This window comes from Pinus tabuliformis, chromosome 2_1 (assembly GCF_031772625.1).
Source record: "Pinus tabuliformis cultivar Carrire ecotype Pingquan chromosome 2_1, CPIR1, whole genome shotgun sequence".
Taxonomy (NCBI): Eukaryota; Viridiplantae; Streptophyta; class Pinopsida; order Pinales; family Pinaceae; genus Pinus; species Pinus tabuliformis.
This window is the reverse complement of record NC_142299.1, coordinates 195,226,283-195,245,538: the sequence shown is the minus strand read 5'-3', so window position 1 is coordinate 195,245,538 and position 19,256 is coordinate 195,226,283.

Below are 19,256 nucleotides of genomic sequence, written 5' to 3'. Positions count from 1 at the left end.
ACCAGTCAACCGTTAGGGATCCTTCCCAATGTGCCCATAACGTTGAGAAGGAAAACCGTTTACATGAACGTAATGGTAGTTCGAGGACCTCTATATTATAATATACTCCTTGGACGTGACTATATTTATAGCATGGGAGCCATTGTCTCCTCACTCTTTAGAGTAATGTGTTTTCCGCATGAAGGCAGAGTGGTCAAGCTCATAGACCAGTTGTTGTTTCCTGGCTCACACATAGCTAATAGTAAAATATCATACCTAAATGGTCTTTTCACGCAAGGAATGTCTCATCAATCTCCAGTCCATCCACCTGATGAGCGTGAGTGATTCGGGAGGACATGACTGAATCCTAGGGGGCATGCACCCTGGTCTGTTTTGGTAGGAAAACCTTGGGTATAGGGTAAGTTTCCGCAGAGGATATATGACTAGTCTGACACACCCGTCCATTTAGGAAAATGGGAATAGACTGGAATAAGATTCCTTCATCAAAGTTAGGAGGTTGGGATTTAGAACCACCCTGGTCCAGATGGACACTTCCAGGAAGTGTTTCTATCTACGGTGTGGATGGAAATTATCTTGCGAAAGCAGGAACTTCTATATGGTAACCTGGAAATTTTTCACTATACCTGGGGGCATGCAAACCTTTTTGCATGCAAGTGAAGAGCGACCATTTATTTTCTTAGTTTGTAGATTCTCAAATCCTTTAAACTCATAGGATTGGTTGTTCCTAACTTGCATAAAGAAAGGATCAGGGGCAAGTCTTTGTAAGGTGCAAGCTCCATAAAAAATGGCATCTTAGATGAGATATCCTTATTATACGACTGGTACAAGAAGTTTTTATGTGGAGTTCAAGCTCGTTAAAAATTAAACATAAGCAATGAGCAAACATTCCCCCAGAGTTTAAGCTCATTAAAAAATGAACCAATTTCCAGTAAATAACCATTGTGAATGCATTATCATCAGCTTTTGAGCCATGGTCATGTTCTCATTATCACCTCCACTCTATTTTAGCCGATCATTCACCTCCATTTGATTGTTTACCCCTTTTGAGGAACAACTATGAAGAGTGATCCTGTTAGCCATCCTTGTGTCACTGTCGTGACTGGAAAATTCTAAACCTTACCTGGAATCAGCTGCTACCTGAAATTATCACTCGTTCCTCAAAAAATGAGTCTCCTTTAAGCTCTTTTCACCTGACTCGTAAAACATGAAAAGATTGCCGAGCGATTGGCCTATCTAGCTTGTTAAAGTGACCGGAAGTGCTATCCCTCCTCTAGATTTTAATCTTTTTGGACCTAAGGGATTATTACACAAAAAGATTGAGCGCTTGTCTTGTTCAGCTCGTTAAAATTACCGAAAATTCATCCCTTTCGTATTATTTTATATTTTTTCAAACTTGAGGGATTACACGATGAAAAATGATTATTGGAGTTTCCTTTACATCCCTTTCAGACTCTCTAAAATTGAAATGGACCAAGTTATCTTTGTCGTTAAACTCGTTAAAACCGAATAGCGACAAACTTGTCCATACAGATAAGAACGAGTTTCACTGTCACTAGGCTCGTTAAAATATAGCAAGGTACAAAAATAAAGAGGTACTAGTCAGCAATGACTGGGGAAAAATTGGGAAGAAAACTTGAAGAAACTTTATTGGTAGCAAGTCACTCTTGAACATGACACTTTCACTCCGCATCTGAGTCGGGTTGGGTTGTTCCATTCACTGGTCATATCACCATTGGTCCATCACACCATCCACATTTGGGGTTAATGCTACCAATCCATCATGTCAGTGTCGCCGGTATGTTCAAGAGAAGTCGCTCAGAGAATTCACCATTGTCTCATCCGCTGCAATACATTCACACTCCATTCTTTCATGACCGCCACCCTAAACCCTGTATGATCAGATCGTTTTCACCTCCAAAATCATTTACTCCATTCCGTGTCGTAGATGTGGGATTCATTAAGGCCCTCCTACGGCGAGTCGCTTCTTGTTGACATCAGCTCATTATCCAAGAAGTCGACTTAGGAACAGCCCTTTCAGTACTTTGAAGCTTGCATGCCTCAATGGCAAGTTTCTCACTTTCGGCGACAGGTTTACATCAATGGCCTTCGACCGAAAGATTTTGCGTGGTGTTTGATGCCAAGTCCCTTACTCACACCACGTGAATTGTACTATAGTACCTTGAGGGTCATCATCATTATCAGTGATTCCTCTCATGCCTGTTAATAGCTTACATCATTGGCTGGTAATCAGGTGATGTCTTTCCATGTTCGACTCCAGAACATCTTTCACATGGATCAACTTGTACTCCGAGTGAAGATTGAACGATTTTGAAGACCCGAGATCTAGTTTCATCCATCCGGGCTGTGATATATTCAGGAAAATAAAGACATCAAATGTACATTGTTGCTACACAAATGATCATCTAGATCAAAGGATGATGACTCTATTAGAATCATCAGTCTCCCGCACAGACGGTTGTCTGTCTTATGTACATGGAAATGAATTTATAAAGCTGAGCTTGGGAATGCCCACCTCAGCTAGATCATGAAAAATATTATGAAGATAATGTATTGTATTGTATCTTATTACAGGTCACCTTCCAACTTGAAAAAACTTCAGATCCTCATGATAAAGCATTTCACGCGACATCAAAAGATTAACGACCTCATGCTTTAAGGGGAAATTGTTATAGACATTTTTGGGCACTACAACCCCAATCAAACATGTCCATAAACCAAGGGCTCCTAAGTCCCTAAAAGTGTTGTTCCATACCCTAAAAGAACAATGTCAGCTGATTCCATCATCTCCCAGAAGTTCTCCATGAAAAACTGCTCAGAACTGGTCAAAAGTAGACCATCTCACCTGCTCCATGGTCAAAGTGCGATGCATCCCACCTAATGCACACGGGAGGTGCGATGCATACTGAAAATCCCTTCTATGAGGTGCGATGGGTGAGAGTGGACAAATGGCAGAGACAGTTTGCAAGGTGGATGATCATGGAATCTTCCAGAAACTTCTCCTGTGACACTTGCCTCTCTGAATTCGCCCAGGGATGAGTAATAGATCATCAATCTCTAAGTGGAATCAAGAACTATCAGAGAGAGGACACTAGTCAGAATCCCAGAAGCTGACTCACCCCCTGCAATCATCTATATATGGATCCCTCATCCCAGAGATCCAGAGGCTGGAATTTTGTATCTTGTAAGGAAGTGTTGTTTATTTCTTGTTGGAATATCATAGTGTTAGGTGATCTAAGCTTTTCATGAGGTGAAAGATGTGCTTTCATGCTGGAGGATGATGCTGGGTTAGAACAATTGGTTGTAATCCTCTCTGCTATTCTTGATTATTAATAAAGCTATTCATGTTTTCCTCCACATTCTTGTATGTTTGATGATATATGCATTTGTGTGGTCAATATATATCTGGTCCTATATTTTTTATGATTGTAGATCTCTTTTCTTCGATCGTATTATGCTGCTTTGATTCCACAGGTGCTCTTTGAAGCCAGGTAGATGAAGGAGAAGCGGCAACGATCTGTCAGAAGGGAGAGGAACCGAGCAAGGAACCAAGCACAAGACTGAGGTTGGTGTCCTTCATTCCACTCTCATCTACTTCTCATAAAGGAAAACGAAAGTAGTTTTAGTTTGTTTGTTTCTAAGATAGCTACCAGTCTCAGTGGGACTAGTAGCTCCGAGTGGACACTAGATTTCCTGATAACAGGGAATCCTTTTACCAGCAGCTTTGGGAAGATTCTGATATGAAAATTCTTGCTGAGGAAAATAATCCTTCCTCGCCATTGGCACATTAAATAGTCCCCTTTTTATTAAATTTCATACATTAATTTTTCTTTTCTGCTTGTATAAACTATTTTCTGTACAGATTTTTGCATTTTTGCATTTTTTTTTTTTTTTGCTGTTACTTTCTAAAGGAAAAATGCTTTCACATTTTGTTATTCCTTTCTAAAGGAACATTATTTCCACATTTTTGCTGTTCCTTTCCGAAGGAACAACACTTTCGCATTTTGTTGTTCCTTTCTGAAGGAACAACATTTCCACATTTTTTCTGTTCCTTTTTGAAGGAACAACACTTTTGCATTTTCCTGTTCCTTTGCAAAGGAACAACATTTCTACATTTTTGTTGTTCCTTTCTGAAGGAACGAAACTTTCACATTTTTGCCATTCCTTTTCGAAGGAACAACAATTTCGCATTTTGCTTTTCCTACGGAAAGGAACAACATTTCTGCATTTTTGTTGTTCCTTTCCGAAGGAACAACACTTTCGTATTTTTGTTGTTCCTTTCCGAAGGATCAACACTTTCACATTTTGTTGTTCCTTTTGTTCCTTTTCGAAGGAACAACATTTCCGCGTTTTTGTTGTTCCTTTTTGAAGGAAAAACACTTTCACATTTTGTTGTTCCTTTCCGAAGGAACAACAACTCCGCATTTTTGTTGTTCCTTTTTGAAGGAACAACACTTTCATATTTTGCTGTTCCTTTCCAAAGGAACAACATTTCCACATTTTTGTTGTTCCTTTACAAAGGAACATCATTTCTGCATTTTGTTGTTCCTTTCCAAAGGAACAACACTTTTGCATTTTTGCTGTTCCTTTCTGAAGAAACAACACTTTCACATTTTGTTGTTCCTTTCCGAAGGAACATCATTTCTGCATTTTTGTTGTTTCTTTCCGAAGGAACAACACTTTCCCATTTTGTTGTTCCTTTATGAAGGAACAACATTTCTAAATTTTTGATGTTGTTGTTCCTTCAGAAAGGAACAACACTTTCACATTTTTCCGTTCCTTTCTGAAGGAACAACACTTCCACCAGATTGTTTTGTCATTCCTTTCCGAAGCAACGACACTTTCGCCAGATTGCTTTGTCATTCATTTTCGAAGGAACAACACTTCCGCTAGATTGTTTTGTCTTTCCCTTTAAAGGAACAACCCTCCTTCACATTTTTTTCTTTCTCCCGTTCTTTCCAAAGGAACATCAGTTGTGATTTCAGATGATCTTAGGCTATTCCACCAAAGGATCAGTATTTTATTTCATGCTTGCTTTAATTGTTGTTCCGTTTAAGGAACAGTTGTTGTTACTCTTAAGGAACAACAATTTCGAGTGTATTTTTTTCTTTTGTTTACTGTTCCTCTTAAAGGAACCACAGTTTTGCATGCAGATGTTCTTTTTGCTGTCCCTCTTAAGGAACAACAGTTGTTCCATCTAAGGAACAACACTTTTTGAGTGCATTTTTTTTTGTGTGTGTGTGTTTCTTAAAGAACATCATTTAGAGGATTTTTGTGAATGATGGTTCATTGTTTATGATCCCTTTAAAGGCACAGGTATACATTTATGCAAGAATACAAAAACTAGAGGATACTAAAATCGACAAACCAAAGAAAAATCGTTATCTTTAGAGAAATTGCTTTGTATCGATAAGAGAAAAGAGGAAAGGACACAACTATTTATATTACTTTGTTGTCTTTATTTTCACTAAAACCAATTTGATTGATTATTTTTATCATGTTGGTTCTTTTTCAATCTTCATAATTCTTTTTTATCATTATTATTGAATAAGAATAAGGGCATATTTTCCTCTCTTGAGATGTTCAGACTTCTTCCACCATCCCTACTCTTAAGGAGTGTTGAGCCATCCTCTGTATATAAATAGGAAAGTGCTATATAAAAGAAAATAATAAAAAGAAAAATATATCTATATAATTACTAATATGATTTGTCAGATGAAGGATAGGGCGTCTCATCAAGAGCCAACCTACCATGATCATAAGGAAGCATTGAAGTGGCATTCCCACTATGGCCACCACACCAAGGATATGATCCAAGAGGCATATCAGAAAAATAAAAAAGTCCTTGGAACAGGAGGTCTCATCAAAAGCCGGCTTGCCTACCTTTCACTCCTTCCTGGTGAATGGAATTGTGATTCATCTGGTTACCAAGCCAACACAATGGCATCCATTCTGACATCACACAATAGTTTTCTAGGTATACATAAAGGATTATGGTTCCAAGTGTTAAACAAGCAACTCTGTCAAGGTTATGGACACCTGTGGGCAACAGAGCTCTGCTGATGGTATTGAAGTCATACATTTCATACACCAATAGTCATTATAAACCCTTTTCTTATATCTCTATCTTGATTTCAAATGAGATTATGTTATATAACCGTTTCGAACCTCTTACACATGAAAAATCGTTTATAAATCAATCATAATGGTTAAAGTGGATAATGACCGCATAAGCACTTTTAATTACATCAGCTGTCCTCTCCTCTATTTTTCGCAACATTTCATAGCATTTCCATATCTATTCATGATTTCCATCATAAGCCTCGATTTCAGTAATCCGCTTCTTTTTGTAATCATGTCATGGATATATACGTCATTCCTTTATTTTACTATACGACTGCAGTCTAGCATGTTGCTCCTTTATTTGCTAGTCAAGGATGACCTATCACATTTCAGGGGGGCGTGGGTGACCTCCATAATACACTGGCATATGTGTCAACTCCTTACTTGGAGGTACTATGACGCCATCAAAACTCGGGAATAGCACATTTAATAGTATTGATATTTCCCAATATTCATAGCTTGCTATTCCAGCATCATTTTTGTGTTTTTGCTCTATAAAAATTAACAGTGTGAGAAGCTTGACTAGCTTGTTGTTCCATTGTCATTTCTGTGTTTTTTCTCTATAAAAATTAACAGTGTGCTAAGCTTGGACAAAATGGGAGGCAGATCAATACGCAACAAACTGCAGGTGTTAATAATCTCCGACGCTGTACGTGAAATTTTAGTGAGAGTAGGATGGATTGCCTACCTTAACCGAATACAATAGTCTCATGAAACGGTGGCCATTGAATTTCTACAAAATTTGCAAGAAGATTGTTCCATAGGGAGGGGGAGGTAAATAACAGTAACAGATGCAATAATTGTTGAAGTATCGGGATTGCCAGCTATTGGACCAGTATGGACCCAGAAAAAAGTGAGACCTCAAGACGCCATAACCATCTTCTAGGATGAAGGATAGAGACTTACTGTCAAAGGAAAAGGAGTCGTGCCTGCAACCCTAGGAGAACCATGGGCAGAATTAGCCAGAATTGTGCAAAGCTACGTCGCATGCGATGGGAGAAAGGATGTGGTAAGACCACGCCATCTCAAATTGTTAGATGTATTAAAACAAGAATGTGTTGTGAATGATCTAGGTGGATGCTGGTGGCCACCTACCTATCCCATTTGGACCCCCACAATTGTCTTTTTCAGTTTTTTCAGTTTCCTAAATTGTAGCACAGTTTACTATTTTTAGCAGTTTTTGTCGGGTCCTGAAATATGGGGGCAACATGGGTCCATGGACCAATGTTTCCCTTCGCAAAGTTATATTTCTCAAATAGATATTTCTAACTTGTTATTGTATGTGTCAAACGAAGATCGTATGCCAATGTTACGACCCCAGGAAATTGATGTACCAATTTACCCAAATGGGGCCCACAATTTGGCGTTTCATCTTCTAGGGTTAGGTTTTGGGATGTGAACTGTTTTCCATTATTTCACAACAATAAATAGACCTTCGAGCCTCATTGTAAGACAGTTCAGAGGCATGTAGTCACCACATCTCTTCTCAGAGATAAGCTACCATCGCCCTAGCTGGTTTATTTCCATTTTTGGTTGTAATCATATTTCAGTATTTTCCATTAATGGAATGAAGTGTTATTTCTGTTGCATCTTTGTGTATATGGTCATCTCTGTATTTTTTTGCATTCTTGTTTAAATCTGGATTAGTGGTATCAGAGCGGTCTACTTTTTCTTTGTTTTTCTTTGCATGTCCCCAATGAGGTTGGGATATAAGGAGTTAGGACTTGAACTGGTCGAACCTTTGCAAGACTAGCGTCGCAAATCCCGACGGCCTCCCATGGCAGATGACAAGAAAGACAAGGGGGCAGGAGATCCCATCAAAATATTTCTTGAAGAAGCCCTCGAGTAGCAAAGGAACATGATGATGGATAGCTTTGCGCAGATCCTTCAACGGCTACCCAGAGGTGACGCATTGGCTTTCAACAACTACTCTAAAAATGCCAAACTGTTTAAGGTACAGGTTAATTTTGAAATCCCCATCTTCGAGGGTCAAATAGATGCAAATGTTGTAGATAAATGGTTAAATCTACTAGATGGGTATTTTTCTGTTCATGAATTTTCAAGTTGGGAAAAGATTGTTTTCGCTCTTCTCAAAGCAGTCCCCCATGCCAAGGATTGGTGGGAAACCTACTACGAGTAGAAGAATGAAAATACGGGCTCACTATTTTCAACCACACCCACTCGGGATTCGTTTTTGGATGCCATCAAGGAGTAGTACTACCCTGTCAAAAGCTATGAGGACAAATACATCAAATGGACCAGGCTGCAGCAGGGACGGGACCAAGATGTGCCTGAGTTCACAAACATTTTTCACATCCTTCACACACAGTTCGGTATGAAAGATTCTGATCTGCATCTAGTACTCAAATACCATGGTTGCCTACGCAGATACATCCAGGAAGAGATGGAGTTCCTGAACATCTCCTTGTTTGGCACAACATACCGATACGCTGTCAAAATTGAGCAAAAGTTCAAACAGAAGAAGCGAGACATTGGATCTGCAAATCTAAAGCGCAAAGTACAAAGCCAAGGCGGGGTGACCCAAGACAACTCGTCAAAGCCACAAGAAAAGAACAACACCACGAAGTTGAAGAAGGACACAAGAAAGTGGTGTGAGTTCCACAAGAGTCCCACTCATAACACATGTGAGTGTCGAACGAAGAAGTTGCTGGTGGCCGAGTTGAAGGCTTCCGAATCATATACATGTTGCGACCCTGAGCCAGAACCTCACAAGGGGAATGGCAAAGGGAAGCAGATCATTGATGCAGATCCCAGCGCCAATGTTGCCACCACCAAGATCTAGAAAATGAGCCTGAAGATCCAGAGGAGGGGGAATGTATTTTCCACTCATAGATGTGGGTGAAGGGTTTGCCACTGCAATTCATTGTTGACAGTGGCAGCCAAAAGAACCTTATTTCAGCAGAGGTCATTAAGTGGTTGGGTCTGCTGACTACACCACACCCATACCCATACAGTATCAGGTGGCTTCATGAAGGACGAGATCTCAAAGTTCGCTAGCAGTGCCGCCTTCCCTATAGCATCAAGCCCTTCACAGACGAGGTATTGTGTGATGTTACGCCTCTGGATGTTTGTGATGTACTATTAGGCCAACCATACTTGGGGAGGCGACATGCTTTGTATGAGTCAAGGCCTCGCACTATCATTATTTCTTTGGATAATTCATTATACAGGATACCGGAGGTAGCCACACCTACCACAACCTCTTTGGTCACAGCCAAGAAAGGCAACAAGCTCATCTCCTAGACTAGGAAATTCGTTTTCTGTCTAGTTCGCTCCCAAAGTAAGGGGAAGATCGTTGCTACATCCATGACCACCACAAAGGGTTCCTCCACGTAGGAGCAGTAGAAAAGGGATAAGGTCATGACAGAACACAAGAACAACTTCTCCTCACCCACAGGGACACCACACAAGTTTCAGGTGGGTGACAAAGTTTGGTTACATTTGCAAAGAGAACACCTTACCAGAACCCATCAGAAACTCAGACCACTCTGACATGGTCCTTACACTAGTATCAAGGCTATGGGAAACAATTCTTTGAAGCACAACATTCCTCCATTCCTTTGCTTGCACTGAGTGCTCTATGTGGATTGTCGTCGACCATGCTTCCCACCATTTCTGGACACATCAGAGATTGCAGAATAGCTCACTAGAGACCCAGGTCAGCAGAAGCTTCCTCAACTCAGGGAGGAACTCAATGCAATGGGAACCATTGCTTCCTAAGGGAGGAGGAATGATCCACGTGGATGTTGGTGGCCACCCACCTATCCCATTTGGACTCCCACAACTGTCTCTTTCAGTTTTTTTAGTTTCCTAAATTGTAGCACAGTTTACTATTTTTAGCAGTTTTTGTCGGGTCCTAAAATATGGGGGAAACATGGGTCCATGGACCAATGTTTCCCTTCCCAAAGTTACAGTTCTCAGATAGATCTTTCTGACGAGCTATTCTACACGTCAAATGGAGATAATATGCAAAAATTATGACCCCAGGAAATTGATGTACCAATTTACCCAAATGGGGCCCACAATTTGGCATTTCGTCTTCTAGGGTTAGGTTTTGCGATGTGAAGGGTTTTCCATTATTTCTCAACAATAAATAGGCCTTCGAGCCTCATTGTAAGACAGTTCAGAGGCATGTAGCCACCACATCTCTTCTCAGAGATAAGCTACCATTTCCCTAGCTGGTTTATTTCCATTTCTGGTTGTAAGCATATTTCAGTATTTTCCATCAATGAAATGAAGTATTATTTCTGCTGCATATTTATGTATATGGTTATCTTTGTATTTTTTTGCATTCCTGTTTGAATCTGGATCAGTAAATTTTTCCGCATATTTAAATTTTGTATTGCATGATGCTACACAGAGCATAATAAAATCTCGTCATACAGAGACGGTAGTAAGTCAGCATGACTTAATTTAGCTAATAGTCAATTATAGTCTCGCTCAACAACAGATTAGTTTGGAAGAACTAGTATTCTCAATAGATGGGGGATTGGCCTTACTAGACCCGAAACGAAAAACAAATGCTAACACATCAATTAGACTGCAGAAACGTAGGCAGTGCTCTAGATTGAGGAGTAGTAGGGGAATGTTGGGAAGTCCCCAAGATAATAGTAGCCAACCCCTAGATATATATGACTCAGAGGATAAGCATAGAATATTAATGAGAAAGAATGGTGTGATCCAGACATTGGGACCCATTCACACAACAGTTTTCCAACAAGGGGTAGAATACTTCCTATCCATCAAAGACCTTGACATAGCAGTAGCGAATATTCGATGGAAGACTTCCAATTGTAATGTGCAGGAAAGAGAGCCATTCAATTATGAAAATTTTAAGTTAGCTATTGGTCACCTGGTTACCTATACTAACCTCATCTTGAGAGAAGGCCCGAATTGGCTAGCTTGTAGGTTTCGGAGTCCAATTATCTGGTATCCTGCAGTAGGGTATAAGGCCCTATATGAATTGCCTGAAGGATACAAAGGGCGTATTTTTGAATTTTTAGCTACACATCATGGTTTTAGACCACTTCATGAAAATCCCTCTCTAACCTATTCCCTAACTATGTTGCATGTAAATTACAATCTTTTCATGAGGGCATGAAAAAGGGTAAGAAGGGGGGTGTTTTGAGCATTGGAAAAGGTATGAATTTACCATTTATTTCTTTATCTTTTCCTTTGAATCATAACTACTTTACATTATAAGATGGTAATATGTTAAAGAATTATGATAGAATTAAGGAGATTTTTGATTGATACAAAAGAAATAATTATTCTCTTTTTCTATACAGAAAGTGAAGAAAATAGAAAATCACTATTTGGGAGGGAAAGACAAAGCGGAAGCAACTGCTGTCCCTTTGACAGGAAGTCGTATGTAGATGAGGAGATCAAGATTGGAGTTCATGATCCAGGAAAAGGAAGAGAAAACACGACATCAGCTCAAGAAGACAAAACAATAAACTGGAGATCAAATATATAGCAAACCCCTCAGGATCCTTTGATCCTGAGGGATCGCTGCTTCAAGACTTATTTGTATTCTTGATACTTCTGCTTGGCCATTATAAAAAGGGACAACGTTAGTAGACCAGGGGGTGAACATTATTGTCAATTTCTAGAACTTACTATTGTAATCTTAACTTTGATCATCGACTCTCTTTGAAGAGCGATAGTTGTAACTTTGCAATTTATGATTAATATATAACTCAGTTGTTGTTCCATTATTTGATCCTAGAGTAAACGCAGCGGTGCTTCCCTGGTGGCTAAAGGCCCAGCCCTAGTGGATCCACTTGCTTATTGTATCACTATTTTACAATTACAGTCATGTGTGGTTTGATTTCCTTTGCATTTCCTTTACTTTCTTTATTCAGTAATCTTCAGTTTCTAAACATTTCATTGAATTGCTCTGTTATATCGATATTTTAATTGGATAGCAAGATTATTATTCACAACTTAAAATGTCATGTTGTTCATTCTAAAACAATATTGCACTGTCTAATTCAGATTCTGTTGTTCATTTATAGTTGCGATTATTGTTCAATTACAGTTGCGATTGCTGATCATTTACAGTTGCAATTGTTGTTCATTTAACTGTCGTTCAATTATAATTGCAATTTCCATTCCTCTATACCTGTGGTTAATGTCAATTATTCCAGAATAAGATTACTAATTCAATTACTCTATATTCACTATTTGTTTACATTTAATTAGGTTTTATGTTCCTTTATTAGTTAATATTGCTGCTCATTTCATTTTGATTAAGATTGTTGGTCAATTCAGTTCTGTAGATTAAGCTTTGTTGTTCAACGTTTTCAATATATTTAGTTGTTGTTCCTTTTGTGCTAATCGAATTGTTATTTCCAGTATTTGCTTTAGTGTGGATAGAAATATCTACAACTGTAATGGACATTGACTACTATTGTCTAAGTTCTCAGATTGGAGATCTTGTCTATGATTGATTTTCATTTACATCAATTTATAGGGGAAAGAGTTATCATTATTGCATCCTTGACTGATGATTGTTGTAGTTTCTTGAGTGAATGATTTAGTTACAGAGCATTTAAGTTTCTTGCCATTACAATTAGATTTTGTTTCCAGCATTCATTTACTTTTGCAAGCACTATACTACAAGCATTACTCTTGCACAAGTGATTGCTTCAGACTGAGTACACTCTTGTGATAAAAAATCGTGCCTATATTGATAATTAATGTAGGATAAATAGGGGTTAAAAGACACCTTTTTATCACTGAACACCAGTATGCCCCCATACTGCTTTGGGTGAGACTTCAATCAGTGCTTTGTGGGTTGATGCCGAAAGGGCCAGTAGTGTAGGGATTTGTTTGGCTAAATAACTCCGAACCTGGGTCAGGCCCCATCAAGCCAACATTACATAACAATGTCTTCCACAAGTTCTGAACTTGAAATTGACTAGTGTTTTTACAACAAAAATTTGAATCCTAATGAGGCTCTATGTCTTTTTATTTATACAATTGAAGTCCCCAACGACTTCCTTAAATTTAGGGAGGCTTGACTCCAAAAATCGAGATAAACTAGCTCTTTAACTCTCACTTGCTCAACTGCCTTTTGATCTCCATGACTTGGCTACTTGTACTCCGAGCTAGTGTGATTGAACCAAAAATATTTGAATGAGGGAGGAGTAAATGAGGAGGATATACCTCCTAGAATCTCTCCTCCTTTTCTCATTCAAGTTTCAACCTTTAATTAGCCAAAATTCCATGATTTTCTCTCACAAACCTGTAAACAATGCACATTCATCCACTAGGCATAATATTTCACTTTGACTCATCTCATTAAACAAAATATAATCAAAATATGTAATAAATTGTGAGAAGAGTTGATTTGATTAAGCTAGGAGGTGTATTAAGGTCCATATAGTTACCCAATGATGAGGCTCATCATCATCCCCTTACTAAAAGTCTTGCTCATCCTCTAAGCAATTCAATCAATATCCATGTATTTCATTGCTCTAGTGGCCTCCCAGAAATCCCATGCTTCTGCTCTAGTTTCATCTTCCTATGCATAGAAACCTGCCTTTGTTTCTATTTCCTCCCATTTCTTTCATTCTTCCTCTTCCTTCCTTCCTTCTAAGATCCTAAGAGGAGTGGTGGACTGAGTCTCAAGCCAATCCAATTGACTTTAAGTCTTTGGAGAGATTGCTTGTACATGGGTGTCCTGTTCAGTGCTTCTCTTATTCTTTGAGGAGAATGGTACTCTCTGATTTCCAAACTGTAGGGAAAAGTATTCCATCTCTTTTGGCAAGCTTGCATGCTGTCATCCCCTAACAGCCTCAACATATCCTCAAAGTGTGTAATTGATTTCTCTTGGAAAGCAAGGTATCTAGGTGCAGGTTGAGGGTGATTTGCAATCAAGTTATGTGTGTTGATGACATCCATTGGATTATACTGCTCAACTCTTATCATGAGAGGCTTTATTTCTTACCTTGCCATTATTTTCTTTATTTCAGCAACCCTTGCTTCCTCATGGTTCATCCATGATGCCAAAGCCATCAATTGTAAGTCCCCTAGTTTTGAATTAGGGTCCCACAAATTCAGATCTATCAAGGCTAATTTATATAGGTAGAACTCAGACATCTTAGCCCTATCCTCCAATGTGCTTTTATCACGAAGATCAATGAATTGTCTATAATCCTAGAATGGCATAATGCCTCTCTATGCTAGAGCCTTGATTTGGAACTGCAACCACTATTCCTTAAGGTATAATGCATAGGAATTAACTCGCATCTTGCACTGGATTGCCTCTAAGGATAGACTGAACAAGGATGCCGATTGATTCTCTCTTTCTTGTAGCTGACCTTTTAACCATTCATTTTTTGCCTCCAACTGAGCTTTCATTATTGCTTCTTTGTCCCTCAGGTTGCTCAGTTCTCTACCCATCTATTTAACTTTTTCCTCCATGTGACCTATGTCCTTCACCCCTTTGGATTTGGCAATCTGCATCCATCTATGTGTTCTTTCCCTTTCTTTCTCAAGCTCAAAGAATAATGGGATGGAAATTTTTTTTGGAATTACCCTACCCCCTTCAACAAACCTGTAGTATAAGTCAAGGTTAGGTTGAGGACTAGGTTTCCTTATCTCTGGATCATCCTTCTTTGTTTCTTGCTGCATACTCCCTTCTTTATTCAATTTTTATGTTTCTTGTAGGTTTAGTAGACTTTCCTGTAGGATTTCCTCTGCCTCTTATAGGTCCTTCTGTGTATCCTATAGGATGCCTTTTCCTTTGGATGAGGTAGATCTAGTGATAGACCTTCTAACGTAATTTATAGGAGACTTCGGGGAGGCTTGTGCTGATGATCCTTCTCCTTGAGTTTTCATAAGAGGAGCCATCTTCTCATGCTGTTTGGGTGAGTCTTCAATAAAAATAGGAACCTTGGTGGTAGTTTGAGGTTTTCCCTGCCTTATTCTTGTACTTTTTCTTGTCCTAAAGTACAATGGAGTTTGTCTTTGTCTTTTCCCTTTTTGTTTGATAGGGATACTAAGGGCAGTGAGGGCAGTTGTTGCCACTTTCTCAGTGGGTTCTAGAGATACTCTGGGTGATTCCTCCTGGTCTTCTACCTCCTATTTTCTATTCCCCCTCTCATCCTTTTCTTTCTCCTCTTCTTCTCCCTCTAGTTCCTCACTTTGTTCATCAGTTGCCTCTTCTTCTATCTCATCACCACTTTCCTTCTCTTTTTCTTCCTCTTCTTCCTCATCTATTTCGTCTTCATCCATCTATATTTCTTCTTCCTCTTTTTCAGTTTCTTCTTCATCCTCCTCTATTTCTTCTTCATCCCTTTCACTGGTAGTGGGGCTCTTGTCATATTCAAAGGCTTTTATATCTCCCTCTGTTTGCATGTGTCGAAACGTTGCCCATGTGATAGGGATTATGAGGTTTTGGAGGGAATCTTCTATGATAAGTCTAATTAACCCATGATGGGATAGTTGTTGATGGTTTCCTTCCTACACGTTCATGCTCATATCTATCACTGGTTGAAGAAGGAAGTAGGGTATGCTGAGTCTGTTTTGAGGAGGTGTGTCCTCTCCAAACCTCAATTCTTGAAGAAGCCTAAAGTGGTATCCATATACCACACTGTACCTACCTTCACATGAGATATACTTTATAAGGTGGTATCTAATTTCATTCCAAGGATAGGGTAGAATTTCTCTTCTCAGTCCATTTTTGTCTTCCATGGCCTCCTCTCCTTCTAAAAATATTTTCTTCTTTGTAGTTTGGCTATTTCCCTTATCCTCCTTTCTCCAAGGCACTCCTAAGGGAAGTGTGGTAATTATGCCTATGATTTCAAGGGTGAGCTCTATGGAGAGGCCTCTCACCACAATAATGGCATGGGTCCTAGTCAATGGTGTGAGGGAGAGAGAAAAATATCTGTCTACTTCATCATCATATCCCCTCATTTTTTCAAAGAAACCCATCCAATTGTGCCTTGTGAATATCTTTAGCACGTGAGGGTGCTGATGAGTCCTCACTGTGTTGATGGGCTCCCTTTTATTAAATCCCCTTGTCATTTTCTCTGATGGATGGAGGGTTTTATAAGTCTTCAAACAAATTTAATGAATGAGGAAATTTAAATGAAAATATTGTGTATGAAATTCCCTTATGTTGTAGTTACTTTCAACAAACTAGAAGAATTTTTTATGTTCCTTTCACTTGGCAAAATGTGGGTAAATGTAGAGACTACCTCCTTATCACTGCTTGATGAAGCTAAGAAATGTTATTCTCCCTCTAAAACTGCTCACTGCCAATCCTGTATGTGCTATACTGTATCATGTAGGATCTCCTGCAAGATCCTGTAGGATCCTGTAGGTGGTCCTGCACAGGAAAAAATGAAATTTGTGTTTCTTGCAAACTACTTGAGGGTAGAGAGTGACTTGGCTAGTGTGGAGCCTCGGGATTGTGAAAGCTTCTATGCATGGGGATCAATGTTTATTTCCTCATATGGGTGATTTGAGTGAGGTGGTGTGCTGGCAGCCGAGGTACAAATATCTATTTTTGGACCAGTGGTGCCACTACCACATCATCACTCTCCTCACCTCGTAATCAACTCCCACTTCAGGAATTCGTAGCTTAACTACTTTCGACCTAATCATTATTTTCCTTGACTTGACTGCTGCCACATGTGTAAGGACTAACTACATTCTCCTTGTTGACTGAATGAAGGTGGCCAAGTTAACTGGACACCTTTCAGTTATAAACCAAATCTTTCACAACTTTTACATCTTTTGATCACATTATGCTAACGAGAGACTAGAAGTGAGATACTTACCTATGGTAATGATGCCTTGATGTTGTTTGTTGAAGAATGAAGTCTTTGTTGTGTATTGGCTACATGTGCTTTTATCCCTTTTTATTGTCCTTTCATGGTCTTGTTTGATGTGCAGGTACTTGGTGTTGATGATGATGATCTTAATGCTGCTGCTAGGCTCTCAAGGAGCTTCTTCTACCTCTGGATATTCCATGCTTGAAGTTGACTGCAACCTGTGATTATAGTTTTGTGGGATAGGCTACTACAAGATTTCCTACACGATGTCATGTAGCTACTTCTCCCTCAAAATTCTTAATCATTATCTACTGTTGGAGCCTGAGGATGATTGGCCTAGGAAGAGAAGGGTTCTAGGGATTTGTGAATGAGAAAAATATCCCTCAGGTGTTTTCCCCTTGCTCTGTGTCTTCATCGTCTTTTCTCTATGGTTTTTCTTTGAAAACTGAGTTTTGTTTTTTGAAACTGACCTTTTTTATGAATATAGGGGTGATCAAGGTGGAGAGAGGTATGGTGATGAGATGGTGAAGTAGGAATTTTTTTTTTTACATGGGAAAGTCATCCCCTTACTCTAGGGTTACTTCCTTTAAGATTCCCAAGCCACTATAATTCCTATAGGATCATCCTCTAGGATTTTAGGGAATCCTGTAGGTTTACAAGGAATCTTGTAGAAAACAAAGAACCCTTGCAAACTGAGGTAAATGAGTGGAAAAATGGAGGGAATAATGGAATGATGAAGGATAATGAATCGAGAAATAAAAACATGAGATGGATAAGTCCCTTTCAATTCTCTTTTGTTGCTCTGGTCATCCTCCTACTAACCTGCAAATAATACTTTCATAATTTTCCTTTTCTCTTATTTATTTATTTATTTTATTGAAAGCAACTAGTTTGCCTCCAAAAGGTTTTCATCCTATTTTATTTCCCTGGGCACCTTAAGATAGGTTTTCACCCATATATATTTTTATTTATCTTTTTTGGTTTTGACACCATTGGGCGACCTCAAGAGGTTTTCAACCCAACAGTGGGACTCAGGTACATCATGGAGGTTTTCACCCGAGTCTCCTTATTTTTGTCCTTTTTCCTTTTTGTCTTTTTTCCCTTTTTCCTTTTTTCTCATTGCCTTGATGAGGTAGGAGCTGAGACTTGCTCCACCACCATCATTGTTTTGCTGATACCATCAATGAACTATTGCTTTCATAATGGCCTCCTACAAACATTCAATCTATGCCCATTAACAAGTAAAGGAATGGCCTCTACATCTATGGTTATAATCTGCACTGAACCATTACCATGACATTTCTCTATGACATAAGGCCCTAACCATCTAGTCCTTAAATCTCATTAAAAGTCTTGATATCTGGAATCATATAATAAATCCTAATCACTTTCTTGAAATTGCTTGACCTTGTCATGCTAGACCTTCCTCTGAATTTGAGTCACCTCTGTGTGTAGGAAGGTCTACATTCTGAACTCATCCCACCCATTCAGCTGGAGCAATCTCTCCTTTTGTGCACTATTGAGATCTAGATCTAGTTGGGTTTCCATCCTCAATATATTGTACTCAAATTCAATGGACAACAGGTCCTTCTTCCCAAATACCATCTCATTGGGTGTGAATCCAGTGGTGGTATTCCAGGTGGTATTGTAGGCCCAGGTGGCCTCAACTAATATGTCTGCCCAATATTTTCTGTTGTTTCTATAGCCTCTAGTGCTCTGTTGGTCACCTCCACTTGCCCATTAGCTTGTTCGTGATAGGGAGTGGAGGTTTTATTCTTGATCTTGTGTTGTCTTAACAAGTCTTTATTCATGTTGGATGTAAACTCATTGCCTTGATCAGTGACCAATTCTCTAGGGTACCCAAACTTGTAAAATACATTTTCCCTTAAGAACTCAACCACCTTCTCCTCTCTTGCTGCCTTGATTGCCTTGGTTTAATCCCACTTGGTGAAATAGTTAGTGCACACAATGATGTACTTATTTTGCTTAGAAGGAGGTTTAATAGGTCCAATGAAATCCATGCCCCACTTGTCAAATTTCTTGAAAGTCACTTTAGGTTGCAGAGGAATTTCATCCCTTGGAGTAGGCTTTCCCATCCTTTGGCACTGATCACACTGACTAGTGTATCTTCTCACATCTTGATGAAGAGTGGGCCAATAATAACCAACTTGTAACACCTTGAATGTTGTCCTCTTGGCTACAAAGTGACCTCCACAATGTCCATCATGACAGGTTAGAAGGATGTCAAAGACTTCCTCCTCCCTGACACATCTTCTCAGAATTTGATCCGGGCCTAGTTTGAAGAGG